At 51.8% G+C, this 12956-nt stretch overlaps 1 protein-coding gene across 1 annotated transcript in view; it reads left to right on the plus strand.

The window, feature by feature from the left end:
- The window catches only part of STX8 (syntaxin 8), a 93469-nt gene that overhangs the window by 61219 nt on the left and 19294 nt on the right, over positions 1-12956 (plus strand). The gene's annotated exons all lie outside the window — the stretch shown is intronic.

Here is a 12956-nt window from a genome sequence, read left to right on the forward strand (position 1 = left end):
TAAAGAAAAGGGCCGTGAGTTTGTGGGGGCTTTTATTCCATTGGGTGAAGCCCTGATGGCTGGTAGCTAAAGCTACCAAACTCGGACTAGCAGGGAGACTTTTGTTTTCTTGAGCAGCGAGGATATATTTGAGGAATATAATGGATTCTCCATCCGTGATACCTTTTTGAAAGCTAAGCCCTTGATTGATATAAGTTGATGAAAATCTGTGGCCTCTCCTGGAGGTTAAAGTTGACTTGTCAGAGCCATTTGTCTCTGATTTTGCACGTTCCTGCGACGGAGGTAATTAAAGACGTGCCTGCAGAGCCCGTGACTGATTTCTGCGTTGGCTCTTTAATGCTGACGCAAGATTTATATAATTGAAAAATGATTGCACTCGAATGGTGCTGGGTCTTTGGAGCCTTCCCTCAATTTCCGTGTTTTTTTCCACCCACGTGCGGGGCGGCGCGAAGCGAAACCCTTTGCAGGGCGGGCGGCAGCGTCGATCCCGCTGCCCCTCCTTCCCTGTCCTCCCTGTCCTTCTCCGGGCTCCTAGTGCGAACGCAGAAGCCAAACGGCGCCGCCGGATGGGGAGCCTCTCCCCGTAACGCGGGAGGCGCTGGGAGAGGAGGAGGAGGAGGAGGATGTGGGAGGCGAAGGCCGGGGGGATGCGGCCCGGCTGGATTCCTTGGGGGTGACCTCAGTCACCCTTTCCACACTCCAAAACGTTTTTCCTTGGGGGCCGGGGGGAAGCGCTGCTGCCTGTTGCCGTGGTCCGTCTGCTCCGATGGCTCTTCCCGTGTTTGCACAACGATTTGGGCAGATGTAAACACAATATTGCCTCGGATGGCTCTTTGGATCTGCCTCCTCGTGAGGTTTTTGAACAATAATGCTGCAAAATGTAGGCTTTTATGGCATTCTTCCCATTCCTCTCCCCTCTTTGGCCTGACACTGAAAATCCCTGCTATGTCAAGATCAAAAAAAACCCCTCTGCACTTGTAGAATTGTCCTTGATCTAATCCAAACCCCAGGAGAACTGGCACTTGTTCAGTAACCTTCCGAAAGTTTTCTCTAATATTTCATGTAAACTGGTGAAATCCTGAGCAGCAATTTGGTTTCAGCAGCGTTATTTGGGATCAAAATGGGACAGACAAGTCCCATCTCTGCCTCTCTCCCTCCCCACCCCTTCCTCCTTAGTCACCAAGATGTTTGTTTGGAAGCAGTTTCTGCACTCTTGCAGCTTGTGGCTGGTTTGGTGTTTGAAGTCAGAATGGCTTTTTTTCTTCTTTTTTCCTCTTTTCCTTTTTTTTTTTTTGTTGTTGTTTTCCCGATGAGTGCATGTATTGGAGCAACTGGATGGGGCTACAAGCAGAGCAGTCTGGCAGGAGCGGTGGAATAATCACCCTTTTATGAGCAAGAATGCAGCACATTAATGGGTGTGACTTTGTTAGCAGCCAGGACAATAATAAAATCAAAGTGTTGCTGCTGAAACGCAGCTTTAATCCCTGTTTCAGCGTCTTGCTGTCATGCGAACGTAGCTCCAAGTGTTCCTTCCCGTGAGGAGCAGCTTGGACAGAGGCATCGCTTGGTCCGAGGTGTTGCAGGTGGCATCTTCTAAGCTTCAACGTTCCTTCAGCTGTGCACAGGTAGGACAGGGACACGCAGGTGTCCCCTCGCGCCCAGTTCACACACCTGCAGATTTTTGGTTTGTTCTGTGCAGAATAGCACTCACGAGCAATTTATCGCTAATATTTTCATTAGAAACGTAACCCCTCAGATTGTCCTTTTAAGAACTGCATTTGGATTTTAAAAAAAAGTAACTGAAGGTGTAGATAGAGCTGAGGCACAAGGGAACATAAACAACCTTCCTTTCCCCAGACAAGCGCTCGGGCTGCACCGAGCTGGGTGTGCATGGCAAACTGTCTCACACCTTGCTGCTGCTCCTGATTTCTCCAGTATATCCACTTTTCCCAGGTACAGGTAGCCTAATTTTGATCTCATCCATGCCGGGGATTACAGTTCCTCCCTTTGGGATTCGTGATGCTCCAAGAAGATGCTGTGCAGGTTTCTTAAGAGCTCCAAAGCATGACCTCTCCTGACACCCTGTACAATTGGGCAGCATCAGGTTCAAGCACGTACTGTTTGCCTGCAGGGAGGCCCTGACCCGTCCCTCCAGCCCGGGGCTGTCGTTGACCTAGTCATGCAGGGCAGACAGACCCTCCTCTTCCTCGGCTGCATCCCTGGGTGCTGTTTTCTCAGATACCTTTTCCACCCCTTCCTTGAGTTTCGTCATTTTATGGAGGCAGCCCCCTGAGAGGTTGACCGAATCGGGTTTGCTCGGTGAGCAGAACATCCTGTTGCCTGAGGCTTTCATGTCCGAGCGAGCTGTGGGGATTTTAGCAATGCCTGACACAGCAGAGTGCTAGATGCCACATGCGGAGATGCCATCACAGCCAAATTCTGTTGAGGTTCTGTATAGAGAGAGCCCCTCGGTCACAGCACAAGTACTCAAGTGGCCTCGGGATCGAGTGGACGGAGCGCAGGGGTGGGTCGAGCACGGTCACACTGAAGTATTCTCCAGGTCCTGCTGAACACCCCTTGAACTGGGGGTGCTGCTGCCGCCCAGCAGCCGTCGTGGTGGCTCTGCTGCACAGAGGCCTCGCCAGGATGCCCGCGGCTGCATCGTGGTGGAAGCTCAGCGCACGCCCCAAGGTCAGGCTTTAATTCTCCCCACATGTCTCTGTCTCACCGAATAGTGGTGAGGGAAGGAGACCGTGTCGCTGCAAGCTGCAACTCTGCCTTCCGCCTTTCAGAAGAATGAGGGGCAGCCTCAGGTGAATGTAAATCCCTGCAGGGCCCTCACCAAAGTTTGTGTCTCTGTGAAATAATACGTGAGAGCAATGTGGTGGCTGAGTAAATATTTTTTCCTATCTTTTCCATCTTCCATTTTCTCCTATTCCACAAGATGGCATTGCAATCTACTCGCCCTTCGCAGGGACCCAGGTGGGTCTCCCCGATGTTCCCTTTGCGTTCCTGTGAAGGTTATGGAAGATGCTGAAAGCAGCACCTAGGCTGCCATAAAGTTAGTAGTAACTTTTTTTTTTAAGCTATATCTTAGCAAGTCACCAAGATACCTGAACCAAGTGCAGGACTTTGCCAAATGAACCAGTCTGAGTTTTCTGGAAGTTGAGTTTGTTTTACAACAAGGCAGCTTGGATTATATAAGGTTTCCTCTAGAAAGGAATGATTCATGCGGGCTGTGGCCTTTTCCTGCCAGATTCTACGATTGCTCTGTTCTAAGTTATAGTTATTTTTGCCATGGATTTAATTTGCTTTATAAATTATGGATGGCAGTTACTCAGGTTTGTTCCTCTGACGTACGTTGTGTGTTTAGATGAGCAAGTCTCCATCATTTTTTTTTCTTCTTAGTGCAGTGGAGAAGTTGGTGTAATGTGACATTAAATCAACCTTTCCTGCAATCTGATTCTCAGAAAACTTACACCAATGTTCCTCCCGGGTGCTGCTCCGACAACTGCCTTGGTTCTGAGTCACCTGTCCGTGCTGGTGCGTGAGGAGCTTTCTGGGCCAGTTGGATTTTTCTGTGTGGCTTTTTTCCCACCTTCTCTAAGTTTCTTCCATTTTAAGCAATTAAGTAGAAGAGTTTGTATCAAGCTGTTATCATTGAAGGAGAAAAAGCTTCAGCTGAAGCTAATATGAATCTGCTGGAGAAACTGGGCTCGTCAGTGCCACCTTCACAGCCTGCTGGTGCCCTGAGTGCTCGAATGGCCTGGGAGCAGCGGGAGCGCAGGGACAGCAGCGGATTGAAGCCGAACTCAGCTGCAGATAGAGGTCACCAAGATAAGAAGCTCCTATTGATTTACGTGGCCTTCCTTGCTCGTTAGAGGAGAGACCCAATTAAGGTCCCTGCTGGGGGAGAGCGTGCAGGGTGCGCTCGGCTCTCATTAGACACCAGAGGGTCCACAAAGCGCGTTAGGCCTTGAGACAAGGAAGGACGTGCAGCTCCGTCAGTGATGCCGAAGGAGCATCGTTCAGAAGGAGCAGTCCGGCAGTTGCAGTAGTTTGCTCAGTGAAGAGGTTGGATTTGTTTCGTTGCCTTTGCCCTCCTGCTTTCCCAGCCCATTAGCCACTTTTCCCCTCCTGTGCTCGCCCCGAGCCCCCACACAGTAGCCGAGCGGGTCCGCAGCGCCCGGGGCCGAGGCCGCCCCGCGCTGGCGCCGTGTCGCTGCGCCCGGCAGGCTGCTCCGCGCTCCCGCGGGGGCTGTTCGGCCCCTCCGCCTGGTTTGTGCGCTTTGAATGCCTTCTCCTTGTGCATTTTGTATTAATAGTTTAAGCATTTGGCCTGAAATTGCTCATGCTGAGAAGTTGGAATGGATTCAGCTGATCAAGGACTCTCGACCTAAACAGTTGTAACCAGTTTGAAAATATGTATATTTTCATGTAGTTGCTTTTTATATTTCTTTCCAGGTGAGGAGCACTTACGGTGGTGAAAACTCTATGTGTTTTGCAGTACAGGAGGAGGCTCTCGGGTTATAGAACTGCTTCAAGATGAATTTCCAAAATAAGGTCATTTCCCCCACCCGACACCATTACTCCTGTTGGAATTTATAAACTTGTTGCCAGCCCAAGCTTGTCCGAGATACTTCATTTTGTCCTCATGAAGTCCTTGTTCTGGCGTCTCTAATTCCTTTCCCCCTCTTGTATTTTATGCCCCCAGATATGGGTGTCTAAGAGATCACTCTGTGTTTACTCCCAGATGTGGTGTTTGGTTTTTTTTATGCTGAACAAGCATCTTTACCCTTCAGTCTCTTAAACTAATCTCTGTGCTCTCTGATAAGCCCCTTTATTTTGCAGTTCCTCCCAGTTACCCTCACCTCTCCTGCACACGAGCGCCGAGGGGCCGCAGGACTCGCTGCGTTTCGCAGTCACACGAGCTCTGCTCTGGTCCTGGCTCTTCACGGGCTCTCTGGGGGCTCCGCGTGTTGGTGCCCTGGTTCTGTGTTCAGCTCTTTGCTTGAGCCCTTCTCATTCTTCCATGTTATCACTTTCTTCCCAGCTCACAGCAAAACCTATTGTTTGTCCCAGATACGTGGCCTCCTCTTTTGCACTATTAAATGTCAAAGTTTCTCTTTTTAGTTCTTCCCTGTGTGTTATCCCAGCTTTCCTCTCTGCTGCTTGTGCTTTCCAACTTTGTGTCATCAGCAAATTTCATCAGCACGCTTACTTTTTGTGCCAAGATCATTAATAAAAATATTTAATAAGATCAGTCTCCTGACCGTTCCTTAAGGAACTCCACTGGTGACCTCCATCTATTCCGATAGCTCTTTCAACACTACTTCCTCTTTCACTGGTTTCCTAGCCTTACAGTTCAGATAATCCCCGTCTTTTACATTTAATAATTTCCCACATGGCAGTGTACCAAATGCGTTGCTGAAGCCTGCATGGATGGGATCTGTTACATTTCTTTGTCTAGAAAATTCATTATCTTAGGAGGCCAACCTGGCACGCTTGGTTTGATAGGATATTTCCTTCAGTAATCCCCCACTTTCTAACCTGTTTATTATTCAGTTTCATGTTCTAATTCCTTTTTTCCAATTTGCTCTAGAGCCTTTCATCCCGTTGAAGTTATGCAGACGTGTAGTTGCTCAGATGCCTTTCCCTGTCCCGAGTCAGTGATAAAGATGCTGCTCTTGTCCTCTGGTCCTGCGCAGGCAGCCGCAGTTTGGCCAAGTGTTGTTTGCTCTGCTCTTTCATGCACACCCCAGCTCATGGCTCCTTCACAGGCTCACCTCTTAAAAACGTGAGTTCTGTGGACTTTGGGCCTCCCCGCTGCATTAACTAGTGTGTCAGTGGTGACATTAGGGCCTCACAGAACTGTTGTGACCTCTCCATCCTCACACCAAGCCCTGGATTCACTAACTGCAGCAGTGCTTGCTTGCTCTTGGTGTGCCTGGGTCTTCTGCACCCATGTTGTCTTTCCTCACCTGCTTTTTTTGCTGTTTGTAGTGGTTCCCAAAGGATCTCTCTGAATAACTCTTCCATGGTCAGAAGAAAGGAGTGAAGCGGCACTGTGACTGAGGCTGCAAAACAAGGTGCTTTTTAGTAGCTGAGCCCTAAATTTTAAGACACCTAAACTGATGATAGAGGGAGCTGAAGGGTTCTAGAGACTCATTTGTAACATAAATCAGGCAGAGGCTCAAGTGTAAAGCTATGAAATGGCAGCCAGTCTAAATGCTCCTTTCCATTAGGAGAGAGCGTAAAGGAAGAGCAGGGACATAATACACTAGAGAGAGGAGGGGGGCATGGAGAGCAGCGGAAAGGGTGGGAGACACCTACTTAATTACATTTGCATATGCAGCTGTGCAAACAGAGCAACTTCATCAGTGCTTGCTCATACCTAGCGGGAGATTTAGAGCAGCTGTTGTCAGCCCATGGATCAAGATTGTGCCAGGCTGGTGGTAAACCGAGCCCCGGGCGCCCTGCGCACCCAGGCTGCCCGTCACTCCAAAGGGCCAAGCAATTAGTTGTGTTTGAATATTTCGGGGGAGAAAATTGGGACTGTGTGAAATATCCAAGGGCAACTGCTTACAGCGTGGTTTCCAAGGATACATGTTGCAGAATTAAATCATTAAGTTATATTTCTGAAAATGGTGCTGAAATGTGTTAATTTGTACATTGCCAAAGCGGCTGAAACTTGCCTCCTTCTGCCTTTTCTTTCATAACAATCTCAGTGACAAAATAATTACTCTACCCGATTGTCAGAGTTGAAATACAGTGGTGTTCTGGCCTGGGGATTTCATGTCACGTCAAAAATAAATTAGGGGGAAATTTCTGGGTTAACCATTTGCATTAATTCCTATGACTTTGAAATTCTGCCTGAAGTTTTGGTTCCTGAACACACAGTGAACAGTGAAGTCTTGAAGACTCTTGTATTTATATAGAGCAAGTCATTTCAAGGCTCCTTTGGTCTCTTTATTGCTTGTTTATTGCTGGATCTCTGTTAGCCAAAGATACTGTCCTGAGCACACCGGGCATGTTGCTGTTGCAAACGCAGTGCCCAGGCAGTGAGCAAACAGCGTGTGCAAGACGGTGTCACTGGCCCCAGGCATCGAGGGACAGGACTGTGGGACGCAGCAGTGCTTGGAGGATGTGGTCAACGGAGAAATTAGTTTGCTTGGAAACAATTTGCTTCTTCAGGGCCTTTTGAGATACCTAGAGGATGCTGATCCTACCAAAACCTGGGCGTATAAATCAGCAAGGGCTGTCATCTCAAATCTTTATTTTGCAAAAATACAAGGCCTTAATATAATCGTCGCGGCCTTACTAAAATATCCGGGCCCTTTTTAGGAATATGGGTTTTCATGTCTGTTTGGGAATGTTTCTGATGCTTAAAGGAAAAAAAAAAAAAGTGTTTTAAGGTGAGAATCAAATCCGTTTGTGCAGAATTCATCTTGAAGCACCCAAATGGCAAAGTTAAGCTTCGAGCAAGAGCGTTGCAGGGACGGTGTGGGGCAGCTGGGGGCGGTGGGAGCGTGGCGCGGGGCCGAGCGCTGCCGCGGGGACGCCCCCGGGGGGTTCGGCAGCACCCGCGGGGCCGCGGGGCGGTGTGCGTTGGACGGCGGCTGCCGCTGCGCACCGCGGCGGGCTCTGTCCTGCTGCTGTGCTGCTGCCTCCCGCTCCAGGCCGGGGATTTGTGCTCTGGCTGCACGGACGCTCGGTGCAGCTCAGGGAAGAGCTGGCGCCTGCAAGGGAGCAGCAGCCTCTGTTGCTGGGCACGGCACAGTGGTGCACACAGGGCCACCGCGCTTCCCGCCGGGGCTCCCGGGAAGCGTTTGCTGAACCGACTGCAGTAAAAGACGCTGCAGCTGCAGAAAGGGGCCGTTCCATGTCTGGCCGAGGTGATTAGATTGGACTTGCTGACGTGAGCTGATCCAAGGGCAAGCTGCCTCCGGAAAAGGCCTTCACCGTCCTCTTTACGAGGAACGTGAAGTTGAGGCCAAATTTGCTCTCCAAACGCTCCAGCGTGGGAAGCGGGGCTTTACAGCATGGTTTAACGAACGAGCCTTAGGCAGCTTTCACCTTGTGCGTGAAGGGAGCGTGGGCAGATTGCAGGCCACGGCTTCGATATCGCTCCGACGCAGCGCGGAGGTGTGACTGCCACTGTAGGGGACGTGGCCTTTAGGGTGGCTTCAGTGGGAGCCTGCAGCCAGCCTGGGCTAGCTGTTTGCCCAAAGATTTGGGCAGGTTTTGTGTCCTTTGAGCATCCTGCTGTTGGACATGACGCAGCATTGAGGTAACGCGTGCCTGGCACACGTTGATGGTGCTGGAGGGACGGTTGGCACCCTGCTCTAGACCAAATCGGTGCAGAGGTGCACGTCAGCTTTGCAGAGCAACGTAGCAAGCAGTGGTGAGCTCCTGGAGGCCATTTGGGAGTGTGCAAAGCAGGTCACAACACAGCAGCAGGAATGCTGCTTGCGCCACGCAGATCTGCAAGCAGCCAGGTGGGAATCACCGTTTCCAGCACCTGCAGGTGTGAAGCCAATCATGGCATGCGTTCGAGTTGTCCTGTACCACATCCCGGCGTGGACCGCGTCATACGGCAGCTGCTGTGTTGCAGTTACCTCCTATTAAAAAAAGAAGAGCACTAAAACATAGCTCTGGCAGGAGACCAGCGTCCCTCGCTCTGCTTCAGTGGAAACTTCAATTTTGAAGCCTCTAAAATTTCCCACTTATTGCACTGATTTCTGAGAGATGCTGGGCGATTCTTGCAGGACGTGCAGCTCTCGCAAAATGGCTTTAATGGGTGTCTCGGGGCAATTGTGTGGCTAATAAATCCAACCACATTTAGCACCGCAGCTCCCAGCGACCAGCTGGGCCCGGAGGTGGGCCCGGCGGGCTGCGTTCCTGCCCTTCCCCACGGCCCTGCGTGGCAGACGGCTCTGCAAACGCTTCCCCTCGGTGCCTTTGGAGAGGCTGGGGAGGACTCGCCGGTCTGGAAGCTCTCCCTGCTGCCGGAGACGGACACTTTTACATGGTACAGACAGTGCCTGCTGTGACTTTTACGGCCTTGGGTTTTCAGAGCAAATGGCTTCGCTCCCAAGTCGGCTAGGCCCAAACGACCTTCCCTTGCTCCTTAACTGTCTGCTTAAAATTATGTACACTGGCTCCGTTAGAGAGCATCGATCGGGGTTATTTTGGGTGGTGCAGGGAGGTCTGCTCCTTTCCTTCCCTCCTCATTACCAAGCCGAAGCGCCCGCTTAGGGCCTGGGTTATTTACCTAATAAACTGCCTCTTGTATCATCTAGGAAATGCTTACATTTTTCTGCCAAGAAATCCTAGTAACAGGCAAACAGAGGGCTCGCAGTCAGGTCTGGGGAAACAAGGAGATGAAGGTCAGCTAATATCGCGGTGATTCTCTCTCGCGGTGGCCATGACAGCGGGGCTGGTTTATTTGAGGATCCCAGACTCGGAGTCATTGCTCACATTGTTGGTTCCCAAGCGCCGGAGGCTGTGCCAACACGGGACGATATTAACGTATTCTGCAGATCAGTGAATGAGGAATTCCTGGGCACTTCTTTCTTTCTTTCTTCCCCTCCAAAAAAAGAAAAAATCCTCTTCTCTTTCCCCTTCCTCCCCCCGTGCACAGTGCACTTTGTTTGCAGCCGCTTTGTGCGCAGGGTGTTGCCGGGCATCCCTAATGAGAGCGGGAAGAATCGCGGCGGGAGCGCGCGGGGGCCGGCGCGGCGGGGGCCTTCGCGCGGCTGCCGGCGGGCTCGGCCGAGGGCGCCGCGCGGGACCGGGCCGCGACAGCTCCCGGGAAGCTCGTGGCTCCGCTGCCTCGGCGCTCCCTGGGCTCACCCGAGCCAGGAGCTGCTAACAAGGTCCAAATTCAAGCACGTGCCCCTCCTGGGGCCTCTGCGAGTTCTGTGTGCGAGGAGCGGGTTCAGTGGGACAGTGTCACGGGGGCTCTCACAGCCCGTGCCGAAAGGCAGCTCCGTGGAGATGAAAGCCGGGCTCCTGAAGAGGCAGCTAATAAAACTGTGATGGATCAGGGAAAAGCATGCAAGCACCTTTTCTCCATGTTCCTTTCGCTGCCCTTCCACAGCAGCAATTGCACTTAGATATTTTTTAATATATTCTCCGATCCCTCATGGAAATGGTAATGAGATGAGAGTGGCTAAAGAGCTCTCCAGGCGCGGCGTGGGCGCGGGGCGGACGGGGCCGCGGAGCGCGCGGGGCTCCCGGCGCACAAGAAGCCCCTTTGTTCCCTCCTCGCTAACGCGGGGCCGCGTCTCAAACGCGCCGGGACGAGGCGAGGAGGCTGAAGAGGCCGCGCTGGAGGCACCGTCGTTCTGTCCTGACAGGAGGGGGAGAAGCCCCCTCGCCCTCTGCCTGTTAGGGCCTCGCTTTGGGCCGGCAGCGCGCGGGGCGCGTTTGAAGCCCGCACAGAAGGTGCTCTGCCGGCGTCAGCGAGGGTGTTTTGAGGCCCTCTTTTGCTCGGGCTTAATTAAGAAACCCTCCTGCTTTGTCTCGCGGAGGCCTGTGAAGTGCGAGGCTCTGGCCGCGCTGCACAGGGCCCGGGCTTGGCAGCCCCAGTGCTCTTGTGCCAAGGAGAGCGAGTGCGGGCGGCCCTGCATGAGGAGCAATGCGCGAGTGGCCCTGCGTGAGGAGGGAGCACGAGTGGCCCCGCGTGAGGAGGGAGGGAGGGGCGGCCCTGTGTGCGGAGGGAGCGCGGGGCGGCCCTGTGTGAGGAGGGAGCGCAGGGCAGCCCCGCGTGCGGAGGGAGCGCGGGTGGCCCCGCGTGTGGAGGGAGCGCGGGGCGGCCCTGCGTGCGGAGCGTGGCGCAGAGTGGCCCGTGCAGGCACCTTGGCACCTGGCGGCGTGCGGGGAAGTGCAACAACTTGGGGGGGATTCGCTTGGGAACATCCTCCCCGGCCTCCTTCCTCAGCCGTCGTGGCCATGATGAGCTGTCAGAGGAATGGCGTGAGGAGGGGAACAGTCTAACAACCTGGAAAATCACCTCATCTAACCAAAGGAATGGACTCGCTTTGAACCATATGGCATAGAGAAATGTGACCGACGTTTCCGTCAGTTTGCGCGAGGCGATTGTAAATAAATGCCATGGTCCTTTAGAGCCTTCTCCATAGGTCTTGGTTGGGAAGGGACCATGGATTTGATCTCCTTGGAGCTAGCAGTCAAAGAGGAGACTCTGTTATGAGCAAGCAGTGAGCCTGATGGTATCAAATCAAGGCCCATGGACCTTCAGCATCCCACTATTAAGGTTCAAAAATCAGGAGCAAAATGTGCATGCCTGGAGCAGCAAATGCAGAAGAAAAAATAAGTATTTTATAGTCTTTTCTGGGCTCAGAAAGTGGTTAGTGAAGTGCTGCTTCTATCCAGTCCGAGGTGTATCTTCAAGTCCGGTGGTTAATGCAGGGGAGAGGCTCTGTAGCCAGGGACCAGTGAGACGTGATGTGGTCCTTGGTCCCAGCCTGGTGGCCAAGTCCTCTCCTGCAGCACAGTGACTGCAGGTGGCCTGGAGGAGCCTCGTGTCTCTGCATACGGCCTGAAACACTTCATCTTCATCACGTTGCTCTGTTACTTTATTGGGAGACTGCAAGCTTAGCCAAGGAGAAACCTTGGTAGCAATTCAGAGTGAGAGAGAGAGAATGGTTGGGCTGCCTGGAGATGGAGAGCCCAGACAGTAGTTCGTGATGGATGTTGAGACTAAGGAACTTTTAACACGAGTTGGAGAGCACCCAGCGAAGGCTGTCAAGGCTTGGCAGCTGTAGTTGAGATGATGATTTGCCAGCTGTAATTTGGGGGTAGTTTATTAGGCAGAGCAGAATGGGAATAATGTTCACGTATCAGTAACTCCTGTAACCTTGTTCTAATTCCTGAGCTCTGCTGCAGTGCAGCTGAGCAGTTCTGGTGCTGGGGGTGTAATTCAGATGCGAAATCCATAATATAACAGGGTGCCCAACACCTAGGCAATAACTACTTTCTCTTGCCCCTCACCTGGGCTCCAATCTAGGCTGAAGAAGAGGGAATCTGTGGTTTATACAGATATTTCTAATGCTTAGTCCCTTCTGGTTGCCCATGAGAAGAGACCACAAGACAGGTGTCGTGTAAGATCCCATACTATGAGGGCTGGACCTCAGCATAATCCTTTCATATGCATGTTTGCATAAACTCTTCCAGATCAGCAAGAGCCAAAGGTTGAAGGAATCTGGAAAGTATAAACCCTCCAGAACCAAAGAGATTCCTGGCTTTATTGCTTCTCCCTGGGCTTGGTGATTTGCTTTCACACTGTAAGACCTCCAGGCCCTGCAGGGTTGGAGGGAGGGGGTGGGTTCTTGTTTTGTTTTGCTTTACTACTGCAGTGTTGATAACGTCTGTGGGGATCCCAGCAGCCGCCGTTTTGTGTTTCGCTCCCGAGCACCAGGCAGCACGGCAGCAGTGCTGCTAAAGTTTGGGAAAAGCACCTTGTCAGAGCCAGCGCGAATCATTCCTGCTGAAGAAGCAGAAATATTTTTTTTTGGCATATAAAGAAAATATTAATTTCCCACCTTGATATAGAATTAGAGACTCAAAAGTCAGAAAATCCCATGTTTAGGGTTTCTGCAAATATACCAGCAGTGCCATATGATTCATGCTGAGCATTTTACGGCATGCTTTTAAGGGGAACACAGCATTATAAACAGTAATGTTCCAATTTCCTGAGATGGGAGTACTTAATTTCTGCCTCCAAATTCTGCATTTTCAGCTGATCTTTGCGCCTTTTGGTTTAGCCGCGCTCTATCTGGGGCGTGCGTTTTGGCAAGATCCCGAGGCGGCTCAAGAATCAGATCAGGCTGTAATTAAAGTTTCTTTCCAGCTTCTTTTCTTACGAGAGCCTGATGTCTGCATGCCGGGGAGACGGGAATTTTGGGGCTCCTGGGTGCCCCTCAGGCCTCTCC

Source organism: Tinamus guttatus, unplaced genomic scaffold, assembly GCF_059628265.1.
Source record: "Tinamus guttatus ecotype Peru unplaced genomic scaffold, ASM5962826v1 Tinamus_guttatus_pri_ptg000188l, whole genome shotgun sequence".
Lineage (NCBI taxonomy): Eukaryota > Metazoa > Chordata > Aves > Tinamiformes > Tinamidae > Tinamus > Tinamus guttatus.